General features: G+C 40.8%; 1 protein-coding gene and 1 long non-coding RNA gene across 4 annotated transcripts in view; both read left to right on the top strand.

Annotated features, from left to right (window-relative positions):
* Nucleotides 1-27,882, top strand: part of RNF130 (ring finger protein 130) — a 157,381-nt gene that overhangs the window by 58,165 nt on the left and 71,334 nt on the right. The window lies entirely within an intron of this gene.
* LOC129059728 (uncharacterized) lies at nt 2-27,573 on the top strand. The gene is made up of 2 exons (XR_008525766.2): nt 2-20,935; nt 26,258-27,573. It is a non-coding gene; the product is annotated as an uncharacterized LOC129059728 (long non-coding RNA).

Genomic DNA, 27,882 nt, shown 5'->3' with positions numbered 1-27,882 from the left:
CTCAGTACTCAACAGTGATCGGTTTGTACCAGCCAGAGTTCACAGACATCTGTCGTGACCATGCCTCTTACTAACGTGTTTTTTCTTTTAAAAAATGTTGTTACCCTCACTCAGTCATTTTAATATGTTGAAAACATCTACACGAGTATTTAAGGGATATTTAAAATAACCTAAAGGGTACTAAATTTATTGTGATCACCTAGAATATTCTAGTCAGGTAGATAGCTTGATATCATAGTATTATCTAGATAATTCTGTTAATTTTCAGAAATATCACAAAGTTGCATTTTTAAACTAGTAACTTTGGATGTTTCTGGAAATGGGAACTGGGAGGGGGGTTAGGGAGACTTCACTCTTCCCCTTCCTATGTGAAATTCTTTCCCATGTGAATTTTGAACTGGGAAAGTATTATCTCTTCAGAAAATGAAATCAGTGAAAAACCTCTGTCACCTAAGCTCAGACATGGGGTAAGCGTGAGTGGGGGAAGACCAATAGAAAACGTCTGTCTACGTAGTCATCCTAGGAGTTCCACTGACAGCACATCTGAGGTGCTCAGGGAATTTGGGTTGAGTGAATAAACCTAGGAAAAGCAGTGTGCTTCCCTGGTGTGAGGGCCTGGAGATGGTGGCCCTCAGTTGGTAACTGAGTTTGATTGATGTGCTGTGGACAGAATACCCACCCTAGGGGCCAGGTTCCAGGTGTTAGGTTCCTCTCCTAGACTTTTCATGTAGAAAACTAAGAAGTGACTTGCTTGGAGACTGATTTGAAGCCAATTTTTGTATAATGCTGTCTTCTAACACAGTACATTCAAATTCCCATGGGGACGGGGGCATTGGGATTTTTATCCTTCCTCTTTCTAGCGGAAGAAGCACAGACTTTGGCATGGAACAGGTCTCAGCTCAAATCCCTCCTGCGCCACCAGTTTACCATGATCCCTCATCCCTGTTGGAGTTTATTTAGCATCTCAACTTCTTTCTTCATCTGAAAGTAGATATAAAATCCCAAACACTAACTGTAGTTTATTGAAGCTTTATGTGCCAGGCTCTCCCTGTGCACTTTTAATTTTTTTAATTTTGATAATTTTTATATTTGTAATTTTAGATTTAACAAAAAATTTGTAAGATAAGTGGCAAGTATTCCCTTCACTCAGATTCTGCAGCTGTTAATGTTTTACTATATTTCCTTTTCTATGTAACTATACTTTTTTCATTTAAAAAACTTTTTTTTTTTTTTTTTTTAAGAGACAGGGTCTTGCCGTGTCGCCCAGGCTGGAGTGTGGTGGCAGTCATGGCTCACTGCAGCTTCCAACTCCTGGGCTGAAGCGATCCTCTGGCCTCAACCTTCTGAGTAGCTAGGACTAAAGGTATGCACCACCATGCCTGGCTAATTTTTTAATTTTTTTGCACAGGCCAGGTCTTGCAGTGTTGCCCAGGCTGGTCTCAAACTCTTGGGCTCAAACGATCCGCCCACCTTGGCCTCCCGAAGTGTTGGGATTATGGGTGTGAGCACCACCCTCAGCCTTTGTATATATACCTTAACAAAACTATTTGAGATATGATCCCATGTTACCCTTAAATACTTTGTAATATATTTTATAAAAACAAGAACATTCTCTTACATAACCATAGTGTGGTTATCAAAATCAATAAATTAACATTGATATAATACATTATCTGATTGATAGACCTTTTTTGGGTTTTGTAAAACTGGCTCAATAATGACCTTTATAGCAGAGAAAGTCCTGGATTGATTGGAGCTCATCGGATTTTGCATTCAGTTGTCTCTTCTTACTTGGTTTTATGACATTGACGTTTCTGAAGAGTACAGATCAATTATTTTGTATTTGAGTTTATCCGATGTCTTGTGTTCCTTCATGATCAGTTTCAGGTTATATGCGTTTTGGGAAAATGTAGATTTGCTTGCATGTGTAAGAGATAATACAAATACAAAGAGGTCTCTTATCCCCTCACTCATTCCTCCGTGTGGTAACACCACCTTGTATAACTGTAGTCAGTATCATAACCTGGAAATTGGCATGGATACAATCCACTGATCTTCCTGAATACACTGAAATCTCCCCACCTCTCCGGTTTAATTTGTACTTATTTGTGTATGTGTGTGTCTGTCTCTAGTCTGTGTAGTTCTATCGCATGTGTAGATTCACGTGACCAATATCACGGTCAGGATACAGACTGCTTCCATCACAAGGATCCCTGGTGCTACTCTTTTATAACCACAGCCACCTCCCTCCCTCCCCCTTCCCTAATCTACCAGGGATCTGTTTCTCATCTCTATAGTTTTGTCATTTCAAGAATGTTAAATAAGTGGAATCATGGGCCGGGCACACTGGCTCACACCTGTAATCCCGGCACTTTGGGAAGCCGAGGCAGGTGGACCACTTGAAGTCAGGAGTTCAAGACCAGCCTGGCCAACATCGCACACCCCATCTCTACTAAAAATACAAAAACGTAGCTGGTCATGGTGCCATGCGCCTGTAGTCCCATCCATTCAGGAAGCTGAAGCACGAGAATTGCTTGAACCTGGGAGGCAGAGGCTGCCGTGAGCCATCATGCCACTGCACTCCAGCCTGGGTGACAGAGTAAGACTCTGTTTCAAAAAAATAAAGAAAAAAAAGTTATATAGGTGGAATCATATAGTATGTAACCTCTAGAGTTTGGAATTCTTCACTTCTTCACTCAGCATAATTACCTTGAGATACTTTTTTTTTTTTTTTGAGACGAAGTCTCACTCTATCGCCGAGGCTGGAGTGCAGCGGCCCAATCTCAGCTCACTGCAAGCTCTGCCTCCCGGGTTCACACCATTCTCCTGCCTCAGCCTCCCAAGTAGCTGGGACTACAGGCGCCCACCACCATGCCTGGCTAATTTTTTGTATTTTTAGTAGAGATGGGGTTTCACCGTGTTAGCCAGGATGGTCTCGATCTCCTGACCTTGTGATCCTCCCACCTCGGCCTCCCAAAGTGCTGGGATTACAGGTGTGAGCCACTGCGCCCGGCCGAGATACTTTCAAGTTGTTATGTGTATCAGTCATTTATTCCTTTTTATGGTCGAACAGTATCCCATGGTTTGGATATACCACCTTTTGTTTAATTGCTCACTCATTGAAGGATATCTGGGATGTTTTCAGATTTTGGCTGTTACAAATAAAGCAGCTGTGAACAATCACATACAGGTTTTGGTGTAAACATGAGTTTTCATTTCCCTGGGATAAATGTGTAATTTCTGAGTACAGTGTAAATTCCAAGAGTGAAGTTTTTGGGCTATTATGATAAGTACATATTTAGTTCTGTAGGAAACTGTTAGACTCATTTTGCAAAGTGGCTGTACCATTTTTCATTCCCACTAGAAATGTATGACTGATTCAGTTCCTCCACACCCTCGGCAGCACTTGGTGTTTTCATCTCTTGTGATTGTCGAGTTGTGTAGTAACATCTCTTGTGGTTTTAGTTTGCATTTCTCTAATTAGACATTTTTTACGTGCTTGTTTGCCATCCGTATATCCTCTTCAGTGAAATATCCATTCATGTCTTTTGCCCATTTTCTACCTAGATTGTTTTTCACTGTTGAATTTTGAGAGCTTTTTGTGTATTCCAGATACAAATCCTTCGTCAGATATGTGGCTTGCAGAGATTATCTCCCAGTCTGTATTTTGTTTTGTTCAACCTCTTAACAAGGTCTTTGAAAAGCAAAAATTTCTAATTTTTATGAAGTTTATTAATTTTTTCTTTTATGAATTGTGCTTTTGGTGTCAAGTCTAAAAATTCTTTACTTATCCCTAGATATCCCAAAGATTTTCTACTATTTTTCCTGGAAGTTTTATATTATGTTTTACATTTAAGTCTGTGATTAGTTTATTTGAAGCCTTTCCTGTTTTCTAATGTAAGAATTAAGTGCTATAAATTTCTCTCTCAGCACTTCTTTAAGGCTGTGCCTCACATATTTTGATATGCTGTATTTTCATTTTCATTCAGTCCTATGTATTTTTTTCTTTTGAGACCTCTTCTTTTACACATATATTACTGGGAAGTATATTATTGAATTTCCAGTAGTTTAGATATTTTACTTTTTTTTTGAGAGAGGGTCTTACTCTGTCACCCAGGCTGGAGTGCAGCGATACGATCTCAGCTCACTGCAACCTCCACCTCCCGGGTTCAAGTGATTCTCTTACCTCTGCCTCCCGAGTAGCTGGGATTACAGGCGCATGCCACCGTGTCTGGCTAACTTGTATTTTTTGGTAGAGATGAGGTTTCACTGTGTTGCCCAGGCTGGTCTTGAACTCCTGACCTCAAGCGATCCGTGCACCTCAGCCTCCCAAAGTGCTGGGATTACAGACATGAGCCACCGTGTCCTGCCAAGATTTTACCATTATCTTAATGTTACTGATTTCTAGTTTGATTCCATTATGCTCAGAGAAATACTCTATGATTTCAGTTCTCTTCTGTTTCTTGAGGTTTGTTTTATGATCTAGGATGTGGTTTGTCTTAGTCACTGTTTCATTGGTGCTTAGAAAAAGTATTCTGCTGTTGGGTGGCATGTTCTCTGGGTGTGCACAGCTTTTCTTCCTGAGGAGCCGGGCTGGGAGAGCCTGTTGCCACTGGGCCCTGTGAGACCAGGGTGGGACGAGGATTGTGATTTTCCGCTTGGCGCCTGGCTGGAGTAGAATGAATATTACCGCAAGTGTTTTCTGATGTTAGGCCATCCTTCTCCTGGTGCTCTGGCTAGGGGAGTTGGGCTTTTCTTGGCTTTTTCTGGGGCTGGGTGGTGGGGGTGCTCTGGTCCTGTTGGCCGTTCCAGGTTGGAGGCTTCTGCAGCACATTGTCGGGGATCTATGGGGGAAGTAAGGAAGCTTGGAACCCACCACCCGTTTCTCATGTCTTGAGGGCCCCAGACGGACCACCTCCTTTTCGCTCCTATAACATGTAATATACCTGTTTAAAAAAAAAAAAACTCAAAGATTTGTTTTTAAAATATGTTGACATACGAAACACTGAAAGTAAAATGATAAGGAGCTGCTCTGGAGTGGTGTTCTTGACAAGCAAGCCTGTGGTAGTGGACTGCATGTAGCACACCCTGAGGACGTTGGAACAAAGGCTCACACTTGTCCCAGGAGCCTGCTATTGGAAGATAGTGCTTTAATTAGCACCCAGTGTGGGGCCGGGGCTGATGAAGGAGTAAACGTAATCACCATCTGGTGCAGGCCACAAACAGCGAGCTTGTTTCCTAGCATTTATTTTGCGGCTGACTGCATACAGGATCCTTCCAAAGCGTCTCTCCAGATGCTACTGTGGTGGAAAGTGATGTTCTGACCTTTTTTCTTCCTTCCGTTTTCCCTAAGGTTGACAAATGCTTGATGAAATTTTTATGTGGCTTAAAAAGCTTAGCTTATTAAAGTTTAATAAGAAGGTGGCAGCAGCTAGACTGGTTGAAACCTTTGGCTATTTTAAAAGAGAAGCCATAATATTAGCAAAGGAAAACCAGTGAGTTTAAGGACAGACTATGATTTTCTCCCACAAACTGTTTTTGTTTTTGTTTTTTTGAGACCGGGTCTCGCTCTGTCACCCAGGCTGGAGTGCAGTGGCGCGATCTTGGCTCACTGCAACCTCTGCCTCCTCGGCTTAAGCAATTCTCCTGCCTCAGCCTCCCGTGTAGCTGGGACTAAAGGTGTGTGTCACCATGCCTGGCTAATTTTTGTATTTTTAGTAGAGATGGGATTTCACCATGTTGGCCAGGCTGGTCTCAAACTCCTGACCTCATGTGATCCTCCTGCCTCAGCCTCTCAAAGTGCTGGAATGACAGGCATGAAACTCCACACCCGGCCCCCACAAACTGTTATCATGAAGCAGTTCTTCCTGTAGAACATGCTACCAAAGAGATCCATATATTGTAAATAACTTTCTAAGCGTAGTAAAATGCTCACAGCTGAGAACATTTTGCATGTGATATAAGAATCTGATGCTTTGGCTTTTCAGTTCATGGCTAAGCGTCTGTGGTTTGCTCTTCCTGGAAAACTGTCAGAATCATCTAATTACTGTCTATAGGTGTAGATAGTTCAAATTACCACTGATGGTGAACTTAAATGTCGCTGTCGAATTAAGTCAGTGATAGTTATTTTACACAAAAGGGTAGATGTTTGTTACCTTTATTTTGAATAAATGCTTAAGGATTTTCTGAAAAATGTAAAACGTTTAACAGTTACATGGTTGATATTGCGCCTTTAATTTCAAAGTGGTCAAATTTGATTTCTAAAGCAGAACAATGAAATTTTCATTTTACTGTTTAGGAATGGGGCAGATGTAAAATATTCTACACTTAATGGACTCCTGAATATTGAGAATGTTCTTAAAACTTCCAGTGAAAATGCATATATGCTTTTTAAGGTATTTAAAATTTGTAAAAGCTTCTTGCCATAACATGTGTATATAATATTCTTTGACTTTATAAGTATCTCAGGGTTGCTGAAATGAAATACACTCTTATTGCCCATTTTCATCATGAAAGGTCAGTAGCTAATTGGTGAATGCATTTGCCTGTCAGAGTGTGGAAATACATGCAACATTCCTGTGTCAGAGAAAGGCTAAAACTGCATGAGTACAGTTAATCTTTGAAAACTGGTGGGTTCAAAAGGTTTTTTTTTTTTTCTTCCACATTGGGAGAGAGGAAGTATTGTATATACTGCCAAGATTTGTCCCACAGAAAAGGATTATATGGCCCCAAAACAGACTTCTTTTGTCATTTTGGATGGCAGAGTGAATTTTGTTCATTATGTCTCTTAAGGATTAACAATTCCAGAAGAACTGGAAAGGGGAAATAGATGTTTGAGCTGAGAAGTTATTATCTTACCAGTTTTAAAAAAATACTGCAAATACTCTGATACCTTCTTTTTCATGTCCTGCCATTTTGTAAATAAGTAACACTTTTCGTATACAGAGACTGTATTATATACCTTCTAAATATTACACATCAGGGGCTTAAGATCTGATTTTTTTTAAAGCACAAAATATGCTCTTAAGATCATAGTGTTTGCAAGATAATTCATTTCTATATCCTTGGAGTTCAGAATGGGGCCTGGCACATCACACTGCCTCAGTAAATATTTCAGTGAATTCAAGAATGAGCTTACCTTCTGTTGCAATGACAGATGCAGTCAAAATACTGTGTGGTATGAGAGTTATTCTTTGGGGGCAGAGTGATATTACTCTCAGTGAGTCAAGGACCCTTCACAGAGAAGGTAGGTTGTGACCTTGGAGCTGAATTTTAAAGGACGAATAAGACTTCATCAGATGGAGATGGAGAGTCAGGCAAATGGATCATTTTCCACAGAGAGATGAAAGAGTTGAATGACTGGAACATCAGGAATAGTGGGCAGGAGACTTGTGACTGTTGCACTGATATTAGATGAATAAATTGTCACTAGACTATGAAGGGCATGAATCACATAAGAAAGTTAGGCTTTATTCTATAATCAATACGGTGTTTTTTGTTTGTTTGTTTTTCTTTTTTCCTGAGATAGAGTCTTGTTCTGTCGCCCAGGCTGGAGTACAATGGCTCGATAACAGCTAACTGCAACCTCCGCCTCCCAGGTTCAGACCATTCTCCTGCCTCAGCCTCCCGAGTAGCTGGAATTACAGATGCCCACCACCATGCCCGACTAATTTTTGTATTTTTAGTAGAGACGGGGTTTTGCCATGTTGGCCAGGCTGGTTTCAAACTCCTGACCACAGGTGATCCACTCACCTCGGTCTCCCAAAGTACTGGGATTACAGGCACGAGCCACCACGCCCAGCCATCAGTACGGTTTTTTAGCAGTGGAGTGATATACAATTCTTTTCTGGTGCGAGAGACTTAGGGAGAAGGAGCTATGAAAGGAGGAAATATTAAAGAGCAAAGGAAGATGATATTAATAAAATAAGGTTATGTAGAGAGGAGAGGAGTGATCTGGGCACAGGCAGATGGTGTCTTGGAAAAGAGTTAACAGAGGCTTCTTTGGAGGAAAAAAATGGTGGTGAATGAATGAAGGAGGGTGCAGACTACAAGGCACTTTGCATTGGGGAAAGATTCTATACCTAGATTTCACCAGTGTTTACAAGAAGAAAACCCTACTCTGTGCACATACAGACTTACTCTAATTCTGTGAGAGAGTTCTGATTGCCGAATGGTGAAAACTGAGATGAATTTCATCAAAGTGACCTATCCTCAATATGCTCTGAACCATCTGGCTTTGAACCAACTATTCCTATTAGATTAAGCCGTAAGAATTGTTTTAACTTGTTTTCTGCCAATTCAAACATTTCGTCACTTTGCTTTCAAATATAGAATAGTGTTTATTGTTGTAGCTTTGACTAGATGAGATAAGATAATCTGGCCCCTAACAAACCCCTCAAGCTGTATACTATAGAAAGTCTTTTCAGCATTTTATAGTGGAGGAAGAACTGGAGTAGAAAGGAGATCTATGGTCCTAGTCCGAATACTTTTAGTAACTTCAGACAGATCTCCTCACCTCTTTCTGGGGCTTGGTTTTTCTCCTTTGTAAAATGGTGCCTTTCTGTGGTGTTGTCATTTCTAACATTCTGTGTGTGATGAGGTGTAAATTTGAGGAGTTTTATTATTAAAGGAATGGGGCACAGTGTGAAGTACGGAGAATATCAGTGAGTGGGTAGCGTATTACAGGAAAATGCTTTGAAACCAGAGTTTGTACTTCGTTTAGTGAGTCTCAAACTTTAGTATACAAAAGAATCATGTGAGAGCTCCTTTTGGGGGCTGGAGCACTTTTTAAAATTGCAAATTTCCAAGATCATTCCTCCCTTTAATTCAGCAAGTCTGGATAGGGCCTACTTACCAGCCTTTGATGTGGGCAAATTATTTAATCTCTGCCTCAATCTCCTGTTCTGTAAAATGGGATATTATAGTTCTTTTCTCATAAAATGATTGTGACGATAACATGAGTCAGTACTTGTGAAGGGCTTAGAACAGTACCTAGCACATGGTATGTACCGAATAAACCTTAGTTAGTATAGATTTTATTATTAGGTATTACTAAGCATTCAAGGTAGATTTAATGCATCTGCCCCAGGAACCACACCTTGAAAAATGGTGACTTAATGGCATGGTGTTTAGGTGAAGGTAGGAGACCTTAATAAAAAGTGATCTTCATGGAAGAATTTTGTACCTCATCTTAGGTACTTGAGAGTTAGCAGGATGCAAATAGACTTAGAATGAAAATTTTTAAAAAATAGTGGCTTTTAGACAGATTCCAGGAAGAGATCAAATTATACACACATATGTAGACACTTATACCTGTCACAGGTTTACCTGTCACAAAGTGATGGGAAATGTTAAAGGACTGATTAAAAACTCAAAGGATAATTCAGAAGAAGGTAGTAATACTGAAGCCAAGTCCAAAGAAAAATTACAGTGAAGGTATTGACATTAATACCTAACACAAAGAAGAGAGATTTTGTCCTTTTGCTATAAGAGGTGTTCAAAGTTCAGAGGTGGAAAATATGATCTATCTAAATATTTGTAGGTCTCTGATTAGCTAACCTACATGCATTCACGTCAGCTTGCTGAAGACTGAACTGCTGCCACCAGCACCTGCTCTCTGCTTTTGGCTATTCCATAATGCAGTGTGATGGCAGGCACTCTCAGACGGCTCGTCACTGAGCCAGAAGTCTGGGGCACCTCTCCTCAAACCCCCTCTTCGTGCCTCCATGTCAGTCACGAGGTTCCATCGGTTTTACCTGCTAAATCTTTCTTGACTTTGTGCTCTTCTTTCTTTACCTACTGCTACTTGCCTAATTCAGGCCCTTCTTGTCTCTGAAATATTAGAGACCCTACCTGGACATCCTGTGGAGGCAAGATTTTAATTCTCCAAGCCTCAAATAGCATCAGGAACTTTTCTGTTCAGAACTCTTTGGTAGAATTCTGATCTGAACAAAATGGAAGCAGTGAGAATCTTGTAAAATCTCCTCAAATTCCTTAATAATAATAACCCAGATCTGAGTTACCTTAGGAAAATGACCCATTAGAAATCCTTAGAACTTGTCCTCCTTGCAAAAAAAGCCTGAACAATAAATAAACAACTTAATGAAAATAACAGAGAGAGAGTACAGGGGTGCATCCGAGGAATGACAGAAGCTCTGGAGAGCGCAGACGTTTGAGATAGCCACATGGAGATGGGAAGGAAACGCTGGGCCTCCACTGTCCCATCCTCTAACCAGGATCAGCTGGGAACCAGGAAGAGCTCACTGTGGTGAGGAGGTAAGTGAGAGGATCCCAGCAGCCCCTTCAACACTGTGGATACCTACAGACCTCACCACCAGGGTTCCCACTGGTCCTCACAGGCACTAAGCCCAGCTGAGTCCACCTGGCTATGCACCCCACAGAGAAGGAGCTGACACTGTGCCCCAACCCCTGCCGCCCACACAGCTGCTGTGCTATACCATCTTGGAATTGGAACTGTGACTGAAGTGTGTCTTGCTCCAGGGTCGAGTAGTCATGGCTCCCCTTTGTCCCTAAGGCTAAGCTGCCACCAAACCACCCCAGCACAGTGGCCCCATATCTCCAAGCTGAGCTGGGAGCAACTGTTGGCTCTGTTCCTTGGGGGGCCAAGCAGAGATGGAGCTGCTTCACCTGTTCTTCCCCCCGCTGCTTTGGACTGGAGCTGAAGCAGTATCCTGCCTTTTGGGAAAACAGTACCTTGAACACTCAGAGCAATCATGCCTCCCCAGTGCCTCAGGTGAAGCAGCGCCACACATCCCAGGAAGTGGTGCATTGGCCATCCAGAGTGATCACACATCCTAGTACCTAAGCTGAAGCAGCTCCCAGCATCGCAGGGAAATGGCGCCTGGCCCACCCAAAAGAGTATGCTCCCTGGGCCTGAGCTGAAGCAGCACATTATCCTTTGGGGAATTGGTGCCTTGGCCAAACTGAGCAGTTGTGCATGCCAGGGATGAGCTGGTATAGTACACCATATCCCAGAGAAATAGAGCAGTGACTGAGCTGAGACACCTTGCCCTTACAGGCCACAGAACTCTAGTACCCTGCTTGCTTGAACCTGTACTAGTCTTCAGGAAGCTCAGCTGCTTAGATAACCTTCCTCTTGGAGAGTGGAATTATCACTGTGCTATCCTCCCCTCCCATGCTGGGTCCACACAACAGCTCTGCTCCCCTAAGCTAGGATACTTGCTGTCATTGCACCGGACTTCACAGATCTAAGATACTGCTGACCCCTGCCATCCCAGGGTCTATAGTCAATACTGTATGGTGCTTCATTCCATGGGACCTAAGTTGCCACTGAGCCCTGCTGACTCATGTTCCTGAATTGCAGCCAGACCCTTGACCCAAACTTCCAGAATGCCCCTTCTACCCAGTCAGGCCAGTGTTATGCCCTAACTCCCAGGGATAGAATCACAGCTATAATGTAGACTCTTAGGTCCAAGCTACTAGTGGGTACCTGACAGTCACAGATCCTGACCATGTGGGTAACATATCCTACTTTGCCACAGGTGCCACAAATACATTTGTGAGACTCTGAGCCTAGGACATGGTCCCATAGTCATTCTGAGCACCTGCTCCTGGAATCCAGTGCTGCTGTAGCTGCTTGTGGGTAACATCAGACCTCACACCAAGAGGGATCACTTTGGCTAAGTCTCCTCATTGTGGGGAAAGCAAGAATAGTAGGTCCCCAAAGGCCTTTGAAAGGATAACAGCCTACACCACTGCCGCAAACATCCACAGCCTATACCACTGAGGCACCCATGGTTATTGCTGATGTTGAATTCAGCTGAAACTGCACAGAGACTGTACCACTGCACCTATCCAGAAACAGTCACCACACCCTTCCCAACTGGCACACTAAGATTAGACTGTAGGCGAAAATCTTTATCCAGGAGAGCCACTGTAGAAAATTTGAAAGAAGTGATTGTTCTACCAGATGCACAGACATCAACACAGTGACACGAGAAACATGAAATAAGGAAATATCACACCATCAAAGAACGTAATTCCCTAGTAACACACTCCAATGGGAAAAAACTCAATGAATTGCCAGAAAAGGAATTCAAAATTATGATCATATGGAAACTCAGAGAGATACAAGAAAACATGTGTAGACAATCAACAGAGTTGGGGAAACAGTTCACAGTATGAACAGGAAATTGAATAAAAGAGAAGTAAGAATCAAATCCTGCAGCTGAAGAATTCAATGAATGAAAAAACATACAGTGGAGAATTTCAACAGCAAACTCGATCATATGTAAGAAAGAATCTCTCAACTTGAAGATAGGTTATTTGAAATTAACAAGTCAGAGATAAAGAAAGAAATAAGAATGAAAAATAATGAAGAATGCCTACAAAACTTTTGGAACATTAGGCAAGCAGATATTTGTATTATGGGTGTTCCAGAAGGAGAGAAGGGGAAAGGCATTAAAAATCTATTTGATAAAATCTGAAAACTTCCTAAGTCTACGGAGATATATGGACACCAGATCCAGGTAGCCCAGTGGTTCCCAAATAAGAGTAAATCTGAAAACATCCTCCCCGTGTCACATTACCGTCAAATTGTCAACAGTGAAAGAGTTCACAAAACAGCAAGAGAACAGCATCAAGTTACAGAAGAGAATCCCTATTAGACTAAAAACAGATTTTTCCAGAGAAATCTTACAGCCTAGGAGAGAATGGAATGATAAAATGCTTAAAGCAGAAAATTGCCAGCCAAGAAAGAATACTGTGTCCATCAAAACCATCCTTCAGAAATGGGGGTGAAATAGTCTTTCCTAGACAAAAATTGAGAAAGTTATTCATCTTGAGAGAGTTTTACATTTTGAAAAGACAGTATTCACTACCAGGAAAACATGCAGGAGTATGAAACTCACTGGTAGAGAGCAGATACACAAAGGAGAAAGAGAAAGGAATCAAATCTTAGCACTGCAGTAAACCACCAAACGTTAATGATAAACAATAGAGAACAAAAATAACAAAGGATATATAAAACAACCAGAGGCAATTAAAAATTGATAGGAATAAGTCCTCACCTACCAGTAATAACCTTGAATGTAAGCAGATTAAATTTCACCACTTAAAAGACATAAACTAGTGAAATGAAATTTTTTAAAACCATGACACAATTATATGCTACCTACAAGAAACTCACTTCACTTCTTTTTTTTCTTTTTTCTTTTTTTTGAGACGGAATCTTGCTTTGTCGCCTAGGCTGGAGTGCAGTGGTGCAATCTTGGCTCACTGCAACCTCCACCTCCCAGGTTCAAACAACTCTCCTGCCTCAGCCTCCTAAATAGATTACAGGTGCCCACCACCAAGCCCGGCTAATTTTTGTATTTTTAGTAGAGACGGAGTTTCACCGTGTTGGCCAGGCTGGTCTCGAACTCCTGACCTCAGGTGATCTGCCCCTCTTGGTTTCCCAAAGTGCTGGCATTACAGGCGTAAGCCACCATGGCCGGCCAACTCACTTCACTTCTAAAGGCACATATAGGCTAAAAATGAAGGGGTGAAAAAAAGATATTCCATGCAAAGGGAAATAAAGACTAAGCAGGAGTGGCTGTACTTGTATCAGATAAAACAGGCCGGGCGTGGTGGCTCACGCTTGTAATCCCAGCACTTTGGGAGGCCAAGGCAGGAGATCATTTGAGGCCAGGAGTTTGAGACCAGCCTGGCCAACATGGTGAAACCCTGTCTCTACTAAAAATACAAAAATCAGCCAGGCATGGTGATACACACCTGTAATCCCAGCTACTCGGGAGTCTGAGGCAGAGAATCGCTTGAACCTGGGAGGTAGAGGCTGCAGTGAGTTGAGATCACACCACTGCATTTCAGCCTGGGTGACAAAGCGATACTCCATCTCAAAAGAAAAAATAATAAGAAAATAAAATAAAATATTGAAAAATAAAAAGACAAAGAAGATCATAATATAATGATAAAGAGATCAGTTCAGCAAGAGGATATAATCGTTGGAAGTATATATATACACCCAACACTGGAGCACTCAGATATATAAAACATATATATATATAAAATACTAGATCTAAAGAGAGAGATTAATACAGTAATAGTTGGGGAATTCAACACCCCACTCTTAGCATTAGACAGATCATCTAGACAGAAAATAAAGAAACATTGGGTTTAAACTGCACTTTAGACCAAATGGAAGTAACACATTTACAATATATTTCATCCAACAGCTGCAAAATACACATTGTTTTCATCACCAGTAGAATATTCTTCAAGATTGGCCACATGTTAAGCCACAAAACAAGATTTGATATCAGCTAGGCACAGTTTTGCTTGCATGTAGTCCCAGCTACTTGGGAAGGTGAGGCAGAAAGGATCTCATGAGTCCAGAAGTTCGAGACCAGCCTGGGCAATATAGTGAGATGGCGTTTCTTAGTTTTAAGAACTTTTTAAAAATTAAAATCATACAAAGGATCTTTTCTGACCACAAAATAAAGGTAGAAATCAGTAACAATAGAAACTTTTGGAATTGTACAAATACATGGAAATTTACAAACATGCTCCTAAACAACCAGTGGGTCAATGAGTAAATTAGGAAGGAAACTTTAAAATTTCTTCAATAAAATGAAAAGAATATACCAAAACCTATGGGATACAGCAAAAGCAGTTTGAAGAAGGAAGTTCATAGCAATTAACACCTACATCAAAACAATAGAAAGATTTGCAATAAACAATCTAATGATGCATCTTAAGGAACTATAAAAGCAAAAACCGGCCGAGCGCAGTGGCTCACACCTGTAATCCCAGGACTTTGGGAGGCCAAGGTGGCGGATCACGAGGTCAAGAGATCAAGACCATCCTGGCTAACATGGTGAAACCCCGTCTCTACTAAAAATACAAAAATTAGCTGGGCGTGGTGGCGCGCGCCTGTAGTCTCAGCTGCTCGGGAGGCTGAGGCAGGAGAATTGCTTGAACCCAGGAGGCAAAGGTTGCAGTGAACCGAGATCACACCACTGCAAGACTCTGTCTCAAAAAACAAGTGAAAACAAAGCAAACCCAAAGTCAGAAGAAGCAAAAAAAAAATAATAAGTTCAAATCAGGAATAAGCGAAATCAAGACTAAAGGCCCAGGCATGGTGGCTTATGCCTGTAATCCCAGCACTTTGGGAGGCCAAGGCAGTCTGATTGCTTGAGTCCAGGAGTTCAAGACTAGCATGGGTAACATGGCAAAACCCCATCTCTACAAATAAAAATACTAACATAAGGTCAGTTGCGGTGGCTCATGCCTGTAATCCCAGCACTTTGGGAGACCGAGGTGGGCGGATCACAAGGTCAGGAGATCAAGACCATCCTGGCTAACACGGTGAAACCCCATCTCTACTAAAAGTAAAAAAAAAAAAAAAAAAAAATTAGCCGGCGTGGTGGTGGGCGTCTGTAGTCCCAGCTACTCAGGAGGCTGAGGCAGGAGAATGGCGTGAACCTGGGAGGCAGAGGTTGCAGTGAGCCGAGATCACGCCACTGCACTCCAGCCTGGGCAACAGAGCAAGACCCTATCTCCAAAAGAAATAAAATTTAAAAAAAGACTAAAAAACAATACAGATGATCAATGAAATAAAAAGATTTGAAAAAATAAAATTGACAACCATGAGTAAATTTTCCCAGACACATATACCAACATAGATTCAAGAGGAAATAGAAAACCTGATCAAACAGACCAGTTATGAGTAATGAGAGTGAATCTGTAATTAAATGTCTCCCATTAAAAAAAGTCCAGCACTTGATTCCTTCACTGCAGAATTCTGCCAAACATTTAAAGAAGAGCTAATACCAATTCTTCTCATACTTCTCCAGAAAATTGAAGAGAAGGGAACTCTTCTGAACTCAATCCACAAAGCCAGCATTACCCTAATAGCAGTACCATATGAGGATACAACAAAATGAAGAAAAATATAGACAAGTATCCTTGATGAACATAAATTTTTAAATCCCCAATGAAATACTAGCAAACTGAATCCAGCAACACATTGAAAAGAGCATTCATGATGAAAAAGTGGGATTTATCCCAGGGATGCAAGAATGGTTCGACATATGCAAATCCATAAACGTGATGCATCACGTCAACAGAATGAAGAACAAAAACCGTGTGGTAATGCCAATAGATGCAGAAAAAGCATTTGATAAGTGGCTTCATGATATAAACTCCTAACAAGTTAGGTATAGAAAGAACATACTTCAACACAATAAAGGCCATATATGACTTACCCACAACCAACATCATACTGAATGTGGAAAAGCTGAAAACGTTTCCACTGAGATGTGGAAAAACACAGGATGCCCACTTTCACCACTTCTGTTTAACATGTTATTACTGGAAGTCCTTTTAGGACTAATAAGTAAAGTTGCAGAATACAAAATTAACATACAGAAATCAGTTCTGTGTATATACACCAATAATTAACTCACTGAAAAATAAATCAAGAAGTCCATCTTATTTACAATAGCCACAAAAAAGAATAAAATACTTAGGAATAAATTTAGTCAAAGAGGTGAAAAATGTCTGCAAGGAAAACTAAAACATTGATGACAGAAATTGAAGAGGAAACAAAAATAGACATCCCATGTTCATGGATAGGAATAATTAATATTGTGAGAATGACAGTACTATCAGAAGTGACCTGCAGATTGAATGTAATCCCTATCAAAATGCCAGTGATACTATTCACAGAAATAGAAAACACAATCTTTGTATGGGTTTTTCCCCCAAAGAAGCAGATTAGAGGCTTTTCCAGCATGCCTAACCCACTTGGAAAAAGCAAAATAGTGTGCAGATAGTCACGTCATTAACTTTTATCCAAGAAGGCACACAGGAATTGAACAGAACATTTCAGACACTGGGAAAGAGAAAATTGGGAGACAGCCCTCCTGGCAGAGTCTGGCTAAAAACAGAAAATCCCCAATACAGGAGATGGGGAGTCAGTGTTCCTCTGCAGTCCATCTTCCCACTGGAGAATTGTGCAATCCAGGCCACAGGAGAGCACCTTGAGCCTCCCAAGCCCTGGATCTTACTTAGGCAGTAGCTAAGAGACATTGAGAAGGAACAACCTGGGACGCGTCCCATGCATTTTCCCAGACCTGGTGGCTGATAAGAGGACTCCATTCTCAATCCTAGCTCATAGCAAACTGTTTGGGAATCCTGTGACATAGCAGCAGCAGCAGAAGCAGCATCTGTTAGCATTATAAAGTCTCATGCCAGGATTGGAACACTGGGTCTTCGGTAGGAAAGGGGCCCACACAGCCAAAAATGATAAATGAGTACAGCTTGGACCTCCAGCTTTGGGCACTAGAATTGGACCCCTGCATCCCCATCATGGGACTGGAACAGGAGATTTGCCTGAGAGGTGTGGTTTTTGACCCAATAGCAAGTTTTACTGCGTAAGGCAGCTTTGCAGGCTGAAGGCAGATATATGGTCTGTCTGATTCCTGTGGTTGGGATGAGGAAATGAGTCCTGATGGTTCTGGAGAGTGAGAGAGAGGCAGGTCCCATACTGTTTGCCTGGTTTTAACAACGGGTTTGCCCTTGCCTTCCTGTGCTGGGACATTGGTGCAATGTCAGTTGCTCTCATCTTTGCCTAGGCATTTCTACAGGGTTTGGCAACTGTCCCTAGATCCCTGTCAGAGCCAGTGCTTGTGCCTGCTACTGGGGGACCAAATGGCTGTCTTGCCCAGTCCAGCTCTACCCAGCTTCACCTCTCCCCACCAGTCCCCTCCTCTCCCCCAAGGCTGAGTGTAAGACCCAAACCACTGAGCTTTCCCTGGCCCATTGCATGGGACACTTAAGTACTTCTCCTGGTTAACAAAGATAAGTCGTAAACCCTACTGTTACAACTGCAGCCAGCTCTGACCTGCAGCTACCACCTGCTGGCCTGGAGGTTGACCCACACAGCCCATTACAACATCTGCTTACATAAGTGCACAACACTTGGGAATAAGAAAAGCTTCTCATGACTTCTTTTACCACCATTGCTCATGCCATCCCAGCTTCTCAGGATGCTATGAGCCAGCTCACCCACCTGATACACCACTACTATAACCAGCATTTGAGAAAGCCACCACACTAAGGCTGTTTATATCCAAGGAAATCCTAGAGTATTTGCTACTGAACACACCCAGAAGCAAAGTCAAACAGTCCTACTCAAATTACATCATAGTAACATCCTCAGGATTTAAAAAAAGTCCACTCCAGAACTCCCATTCACAATTGCTTCAAAGAGAATAAAATACATAGGAATCCAACTTACAAGGGATGTGAAGGACCTCTTCAAGGAGAACTACAAACCACTGCTCAACGAAATAAAAGAGGACACAAACAAATGGAAGAACATTCCATGCTCATGGATAGGAAGAATCAATATCGTGAAAATGGCCATACTGCCCAAGGTAATTTATAGATTCAATGCCATCCCCATCAAGCTACCAATGACTTTCTTCATAGAATTGGAAAAAAACTACTTTAAAGTTCATATGGAGCCAAAAAAGAGCCCGCATTGCCAAGATAATACTAAGCCAAAACAACAAAACTGGAGGCATCATGCTACCTGACTTCAAACTATACTACAAGGCTACAGTAACCAAAACAGCATGGTACTGGTACCAAAACAGAGAAATAGACCAATGGAACAGAACAGAGCCCTCAGAAGTAATACCACACATCTACAACTATCTGATCTTTGACAAACCTGACAAAAACAAGAAATTGGGAAAGGATTCCCTATTTAAGAAATGATGCTGGGAAAACTGGCTAGCCATATGTAGAAAGCTGAAACTGGATCCCTTCCTTACACCTTATACAAAAATTAATTCAAGATGGATTAAAGACTTACATGTTAGACTTAAAACCATAAAAACCCTAAAAGAAAACCTAGGCAATACCATTCAGGACATAGGCATGGGCAAGGACTTCATGTCTAAAACACCAAAAGCAATGGCCACAAAAGCCAAAATTGACAAATGGGATCTAATTAAACTAAAGAGCTTCTGCACAGCTAAAGAAACTACCATCAGAGTGAACAGGCAACCTACAGAATGGGAGAAAATTTTTGCAATCTACCCATCTGACAAAGGGCTAATATCCAGAATCTACAAAGAACTTGAACAAATTTACAAGAAAAAATCAAACAACCCCATCAAAAAGTGGGCGAAGGATACAAACAGACACTTCTCAAAAGAAGACATTTATGCAGCCAAAAGACACATGAAAAAATGCTCATCATCACTGGCCATCAGAGAAGTGCAAATCAGAACCACAATGAGATACCATCTCACACCAGTTAGAATGGTGATCATTAAAAAGTCAGGAAACAACAGGTGTTGGAGAGGATGTGGAGAAATAGGAACACTTCTACACTGTTGGTGGGACTGTAAACTAGTTCAACCATTGTGGAAGACAGTGTGGTGATTCCTCAAGGATCTAGAACTAGAAATACCATTTGCCCCAGCCATCCCATTACTGGGTATGTACCCAAAGGATTATAAAACATGCTGCTATAAAGACACATGCACACGTATGTTTATTGCGGCACTATTCACAGTAGCAAAAACTTGGAACCAACCCAAATGTCCATCAGTGATAGACTGGATTAAGAAAATGTGGCACATATACACCATGAAATACTATGCAGCCATAAAAAGGATGATTTCATGTCCTTTGTAGGGACATGGATGAAGCTGGAAACCATCATTCTGAGCAGACTATCGCAAGGACAGAAAACCAAACACCACATGTTCTCACTCATAGGTGGGAATTGAACAATGGGAACACTTGGACACAGGATGGGGAACATCACGCACCGGGGCCTGTCATGGGGTGGGGAGAAGGGGGAGGGATAGCATTAGGAGATACACCTAATGTAAATGACGAGTTAATGGGTGCAGCACACCAACATGGCACATGTATACATATGTAACAAACCTGCACGTTGTGCACATGTACCCTAGAACTTAAAGTATAATAATAACAATAAATAAATAAACCATAAAAAAAATAAACCCACGCCAACTAAAATAAATTAAAAAATAAGGACAAGCAACTATTTGTGCAGATGTGAAGAAATCAATATAATACTATAGGAAGTATGGAAAAGATAATATGACACCCCCCCAAAAAAACACAGTAATTCTCCAACAATGGATCCTTAAAAGAAATCCTCAAAATGTCAAGTAAGATAAGTTTTTTATTTTAAAAACAGACAACTCCTGGAAATGAAATACTCACTGAAGGAATTGCAAGATACATTTGAAAGCTTTAACAATGATTTAGGGCCAGGTGTGGTGGCTCACGCCTGTAATCCCAGCACTTTGGGAGGATGAGGTGGGTGGATCACGAGGTCAGGAGATCGAGACTCATCCTGGCTAACGTGGTGAAACCCCGTCTCTACTAAAAATACAAAAAATTAGCCGGGTGTGGTGGGGGGCACCTGTAGTCCCAGCTACTCGGGAGGCTGAGGCAGGATAATGGCATGAGCTCGGGAGGCAGAGCTTGCAGTGAGCCGAGATCGCACCACTGCACTCCAGCCTGGGCAAAAGAGCAAGACTCCGTCTCAAAAACAAAAAAACGATTTAGACCAGGAGTTCCCAACAATGATCTAGACCATGGGTACAGGACACACAGCAGGAGCTGAGCATCAGGTGAGTGACTGAAGCTTCATCTGTATTTACAGTCGCTCCCTATTGCTAGCATTACTTCCTGAGCTGCTCCTCCTCTCAGATCAGGGGTGGCATTAGGTTCTCATAGGAGTGTGAAGCCTATTGTGAACAGTACATGCAAAGCATCTAGGTTGAGCGCTCCTAATGAGAATCTAATGCCTAATGATCTCTCACTGTCTCCCATCTCTCCCAGATGGGACCATCTGCTTGCAGGAGAACAAGCTCAGGGCTCCTACTGATTCTACATTATGGTGAGTTGTATAATTATTTCATTATATATTGCAATTTAATAATAATAGAAATAAAGTGCACAATAAATGTAATGCGCTTGAATCATCCTGAAACCATCCCCTACCCGCCAGTCTGTGGAAAAATTGTCTTCCACAAAACCAGTCACTGGTGCCAAAAAGGTTGGGGGCCACTGATCTAGATCAAGTGGAAGAAAAACATCTCACAAGTTGACGACAAGTGTTTTGGATGAATCTGGTCGCACAGAAATACAGAAAAGAAAAACTTTAAAAGAACAAATAAAGCCTCCAAGAAGCATGGACTATATAAAGCAACTAAACTTTGAATCATTGGTGTTTCAGAGGAAGAAGAAGAAAACAGCAAGGAGTTTAGAAAACTTATTTAAGAAAATGATGAAAACAACTAGTTTAGCAAGACATCTAGTCATTCAGATACAAGAGGCAGAAAGATTAACAGGCAAATACATTGCAAAAGGACTTCACCATGACATGTAGTCATCAGATTGCTTAAAGTCAATATGAAGGAAAAAATTCTAAAATCAACAAGAGAAAAGCACCTAGTCACCTATAAAGGAAGCTCCATCAGACAAACAACAGACCTTTTCAGCAGATAGGGAAAGATATACTACACAAGCCAGAAGAGAATGAGATGCTGTTTTCAAAGTGCTAAAAGGAGAAAAATTTTCATCCAGCTAGAATAAACTTCGTAAGTGAAGGAGAAAACGGGTCTTTCTCAGACAAGCAAATGTGGGCAGCAAGCCACCCAGGTGCCGAGGCAAGAGACCGAGGGCACAAACTGTTCCAGTATAATAAAATATATAAAATAACAAGAATTATACTAGATATAAATCATAGATATGATTATATATGAATATCATTAATCATTAGTTTGTAGCAATTACTCTTTATTCCAATATTATAGTAACCCTTACTCTACAATTATAACCTAGGAAAAACCAGGCCATACAGAGATAGGAGCTGAAGGGGCATGGTGAGAAGTGACCAGAAGACAAGAGTGTGAGCCCTCTGTCACGCCCAGACAGGGCCACAAGAGGGCTCCTTGGTCTAGTGGTAACACCAGCGTCTGGGAAGACGCCCATTACCAAGCGGACTATGGTCTAGCGGTAGCCGTCAGTGCCAAGGAAATGCACCCGCTACTTAGCAGACCAGGAAAGGGAGTCTCCCTTTCCCCAGGGGAGTTTAGAGAAGACTGCTCCACCACCTCTTGTGGAGGGCCTGACATCAGTCAGGCCCGCCCGCAGTTATCCAGAGGCCTAACCATCTCCCTGCGATGCTGTGCTTCAGCGGTCACGCTCCTGGTCCATTCTCATGTTCCGTCCTGGACACCTGGCTCCGCCCTCTAGATAGCAGTAGCAAAATTAGTGAAAGTATTAAAGTCTTTGATCTTTCTGAAAAGAGCATAGAAGAAATGATGACGTAAGCTGTCCTCTCTCCGCCTCGGCTACCTAACAGGGAAGGGCCCCCTGTCCAGTGGACACGTGACTCACGTGACCTTATCAATCATTGGAGATGACTCACACTCTTTACCCTGTCCTTTTTACTTTGTAGCCAATAAATAACAGCGCAGCCAGGCATTCAGGGCCACTACTGGTCTCTGCATCTTGGTGGTAGTGGTCCCCCGGGCCCAGCTGTCTTTTTTTTTATCTCTTTGTCTTGTGTCTTTATTTCTACAATCTCTCATCTCCACACATGGGGAGAAAAACCCACCGACCCTGTGGGGCTGGACCCTAACAAGCAAACACTAAGAGAATTCATCACCACTGGACTAATACCATAGTAGAGGCTCAAAGGAGTCCCAGACATGGAAACAAAAGGTTGATATTTGCCATCATAAAAACACATGAAAGTATAAAATTCATAAGTCTCATAAAACAGTTACACAAAGGAAGAAGAGAAAGGAATCAAATGGCACCATGATAGAACTCCATGAAACCACAAAGACAAGAAAAAATAAAGAATTTACAAAACAGCTAGATAACAATATATTTCAGTAACAAGATGTCATTTATCAATGTTAACCTTGAACCTAAATGGATCAAATGCTCCACTTAAAAGATACAGCCTGGCTGAATAGATTTTTTTAAATGACACAACTGTATGATACCTAGACACACAGATCGACTGAAAATGAAGGGGTAGAGAAAAACATGCTACACAAACAGAAAGCAAAAGCAGTAGGAATAGCTATTCTTATGCCAGATAAAACAAACGTTATGTAAAAAATAAAAATTAAAAAACGTAAATAGATAATAGTGAAGGGATCAGTTCTGCAGGAGGATATGACAATTCAAAATATTTATACACCCAACACCATAGCACCCATAAATAAGTAAAGCTAATATTACTAGGCCTCAAAGGATAGATACACTCCAATACAATAATGGTTGGGAAATTCAGTATCCTGCCGATACGATTTGGCTGTGTCCCCACCCAAATCTCATCTTGAATTATATTTCCCATAATCCCCATGTGTCATGTGAGGGACCCAGTGGGAGGTAACTGAATCATGGGGGCGGTTAACTCCATGCTGTTCTCGTGATAGAGAGCGAGTTCTCACAAGATCTGATGGGATAGTTTTATAAGCATCTGGCATTTCTCCTGCTGGCACTCATTCTCTCTCCTGCTGCCCTGTGAAGAGGTGCCTTCTGCTATGATTGTAAGTTTCCTGAGGCCTCCTTAGCCATGCAGAACTGAGTTGATTAAACCTCTTTTCTTTATAAATTACCCAGTCTGGGGTATTTCCTCATAGCAGCATAAAAACAGACTAATACACCCGCTGTCAGCATTGTACAGATCATCTGGACAGAAATTAACAGAATACTTGGATTTGAACCATACTGTATACCAAATGGATGTAACAGACATTTACAGAACACTGTATCAAATTGCTGCAGAATACACATTTTCCTCAACATATGGAACATTCTTTAGAAACACTATGTATTAGATCACAAAACAAGTCTCAACAAATTTTTAAAAATAGAAATCATATCATGCATCTTAGAACACAGTGGAATAAAACTCAATAACCAGAGGAACTTTGGAAATAGTATCTATGTGGAAACTAAACAACATGATCCCTAACTGCCATAAGATTGATGAATATATTAAGAAAGATATTTCTTAAGTTCTTGAAATAAATGAAAATAGAAATAAAACATACCAAAACCTACAAGATACAGCAAAAGCAGTGCTAAGAGGGAAGTGTTTATAGCAATGAATGTCTAAATCAAACAATTAGAAATATTTCAAATGAAGAGCCTGGTTATGCACCTCAAGGAACTGGAAAAGCAAGAATAAACCAAACCCAAAATTGGTAGAATGAAAGAAATAATAAAGATCAGCATAGAACTAAATGAAACAGAGACTAAAAACACAATACAAAGGATCAACACAATGAAAAGTTGGTTTTTTCAATAGATAAATGGCTAAAAGAAGCCTCAAATAAAATCAGAAGTGAAAAAGGAGACATTACAACTGAAACCAACAAAATACAAAGGATCATCCGAGGTTTGTGAAGAACTATACACTAACATACTGGAAAACCTAGAGAAAATGGATACATTCCTGGCCACATGCAACCTACCAACATTGAACCAAGAAGAAATAGAAAACATGAACAGAACAATAAATAGTAATGATACCTCAACAAAAACTCAGGACCAGGTGGCTTTACTGCCAAATCCTATCAAATTTATAAAGGAGAATTAACGTCAGTTCTTCTGAAACTATTTCAAAAAATGAAAGAAGAGAGAATTCTTTCTAACTCATTCTACCAGACCCAAATTATTCCAATATTAAAACCAGACGAGGGCACAACGAAATAAGAAAATGGTAGGCCAATGTCCTTGAACATAGACACAAAAATCCTCAACCCAGTACGAAGCAAATTGAATCCAACAACACATCAAAAAGATAACACAGCAATATAACGTGGGATTTGTCCCAGGGATGGAAGGATGTTTTGGCATGTTCAAGTCAATAATCATGATGTTTCACATCAACAGAATAAAGGAACAACAAATACCAGATTCTCAATGGACACAGAAAAGGCGTTTGATAAAATTCAACACTCTTTGCAAATTAGGTATAGAAGTAACATACTTCAATATAGTGAAAGATATACATGACCCACAGCTGACATCATATTGATTAGGAAAAGCCAAAAGACTTTCCTTTAAGAACTGGTTCAAGACAAGAATGCCCACTTCTACCTACCACCCCTCTATTCCACATAGTACTGGAAGTCATAGCCAGAGCAGTCAGAACATAGAAAGAAATAAAAGGTGGCCAAGCTCGGTGGCTCACACCTGTAATCGCAGCACTTTGGTAGACCAAGGTAGGCGGATCACTTGAGCCAAGTAGTTCAAGACCAGCCTGGGCAATGTGGGGAGACCGCTTTCTCCACAAGAAATATAGAAGTTAGCCAGGTGTGGTGGTGTGTGCCTATAGTCCCAGGTATTCAGGCGGCTGAGGCAGGAGGATCGATTGAGCCCAGGAGGTCCAGGCTGCAGTGAGCCATGATCACGCCACTACACTCCAGCCTGGGTGACAGAGCAGGGACCCTGTCTCTAAGAAAAAAAATAGAAGAAAGAAAGGAAGGAAGAAGCGGAGGAAGGGAGGAAGGGGCATCCATATCATAAAGAGAATGTTAGTTGTCTCCCTTTTCAGGTTATGTGACCATATGTAGAAAAAAACAGAGTTCACCAAAAACTCATAAACCTGATAAATTCAGTAAAGTTGGAGGATACAAAGTTTGTATACAAAAGTTAGTATCATTTCTGTACACCAATAACAAACTGGGTAATAAGGAAATCAAGAAAGCAATCCTATTTACAATAGTCACATAAAAATAAAATACATAAGAATAATAAATTTAACCAAGCAATATTCTCAAACACTGATGAAAGAAATTGAAGAGATCACACAAAAGTGGAGAAATGTATGTCATCATATGTAAAATACATGTAGATACTAGTCTATTTGATCATTTACTATCATAAAATATACAAAAATCCATTGTAAAAAGTTAAAAATTATTAAACCACAAATACATGGCACCATTCACAGTTGGAAGAAATGTAAACCATGTTAAGTCATAACTGCATGAAATTAACAGTAGTACGTACTGTATTAATGTAATAATTTCATAGCCACCTGTTGGTATTGTGATCGCAAGTGTTGCCAGTGTCCACTTGAAATGTCATGTAACATACCCTTGTGAGCAGTTTGTCCCTCCATTAGATTGATTATTGCAGTAAAAGTGACCTCTTGTGGTTCTCACATAGTTTTCATTGTGTTTAGTGCAGTATCATGAATCTTGAATATTACACCGTGGGACCTGTATGAAGTGCCATAGTGATGCTGGAAATGCTCCCAAGAAGCGGAGAGAAGTCATGACGTTACAAGAAAAAGTTGCATTGCTTGATATGTACCATAGATAGAGGTCTTCAGCTGCAGGTGCTGCCATTTCACAAAGAATGACTTAGCATATCATTGTAAAACACACAAAAGAACAGAGAAGTCTATTCATGAAGCCATTGCTATAGCTACACCAACAGGCACAAAAACTTTATACTTTTTGCTAAATACCTTTTGCAGCTTTTATGTGGGTGCAGGATTTCTATAAGAAAGGCATACCTATAGTATCCAATGTGATTTGAGGAAAAGCAAAGTCATTATATGACAACTTAAAAGGAAAGCAAAGGATATAGCACTGGAGAATTTAATGGCAGCAAACATTGGTTTGAAAAGTTTAGAAAGAGATTTGGCTTTAAAAATGACAAGATAACAGCAGAAGTAGCTTTTGATGATCAAGAAGTAGCAGTTAAGTCAGGTTCCCAGGTTTCATTAAGAAAATCATTGAGGAGAAAAGTTATTTTTGTGAATGGATTTTTAATGTTGATGAAAGTGCCCTATTTTTGGGGAAAGTGCCACAAAGGACGTTTATTAGTAAGGAAGGGAAGAGAGAATTAAGACTTCAGGCATTTGTTTTGTGCTAATGCAGTCAGGTCTATGATCAAGACTGCCCTTATTGATAAAGCTACTAAACTCCAGCCTAGAAGGGAAATTATAAATACCATCTGCCGGTTTTTAATTGCAAAACAGGGAGTACCGAATAGTGGGAACTCTCTGAATTAGTTTTATCAGTGCTTTGTCCCTGAAATTAGGAAGTACCTTGCCAGGGTAGGACTGCCTTTTAACATTTTTTTGATATTGGATAATGCCCCTGGCTACCTAGAACCCCATGAATTCAATACTGAAGGCTTCAGAGTGGTCTTCTTGACCCCAGACATGCCTCTAATTCAACCTCTAGAGCAGGGGGTCCTAAGGACCCTTACGGCTTAGTACGCACAGTATGCTATGTAAAGCATTTAATGCTATAGAATAGAATCCAGATAAAACATCACGAAAGTCTGGAAAGATTGCACTGTTGAAGATGTCATTATTATTATAGGAAATGCCATGAAAGTCTAAACAGAAGATTTCGATGGGAGAAAACTGTGTGCCGACGTAGTACATGATTTCAAAGGATTTATGATAGAGCCAGTCAAGGAAATCATGAAACAGATTGTGGATATGGGAAAAAAAAAAAAAAGTTAGGGGGTAAAGGGTTTCAAGATGAGGATGTTGAAGAAATTCAAGAGCAAATAGATACTACACCAGAGTAATTAATAGGAGATGACTTGATGGAGATGGGTGCTTCCATGTTGTTCAAGGGGCAGCTACTATAACAATATCAAACAAACTATAGGTTGAGTACCCTTTATCCAAAATGCTTTGGACCAGAAATTTTTCAGATTCTGGAATATTTGCATTATACTTACCGTTTGAGCATACCAAATCCAAAATTCTGAAATTCAAAATGCTCTGGTGAGTATTTCCATTGAGTTTCATATTGGCACTGGAAATGTTTCATACTTAGGAGC

Source organism: Pongo abelii, chromosome 4 (genome assembly GCF_028885655.2).
Source record: "Pongo abelii isolate AG06213 chromosome 4, NHGRI_mPonAbe1-v2.0_pri, whole genome shotgun sequence".
In the NCBI taxonomy this organism is placed as follows: Eukaryota; Metazoa; Chordata; class Mammalia; order Primates; family Hominidae; genus Pongo; species Pongo abelii.
This window is presented reverse-complemented; position numbering and strand designations above follow the sequence as displayed.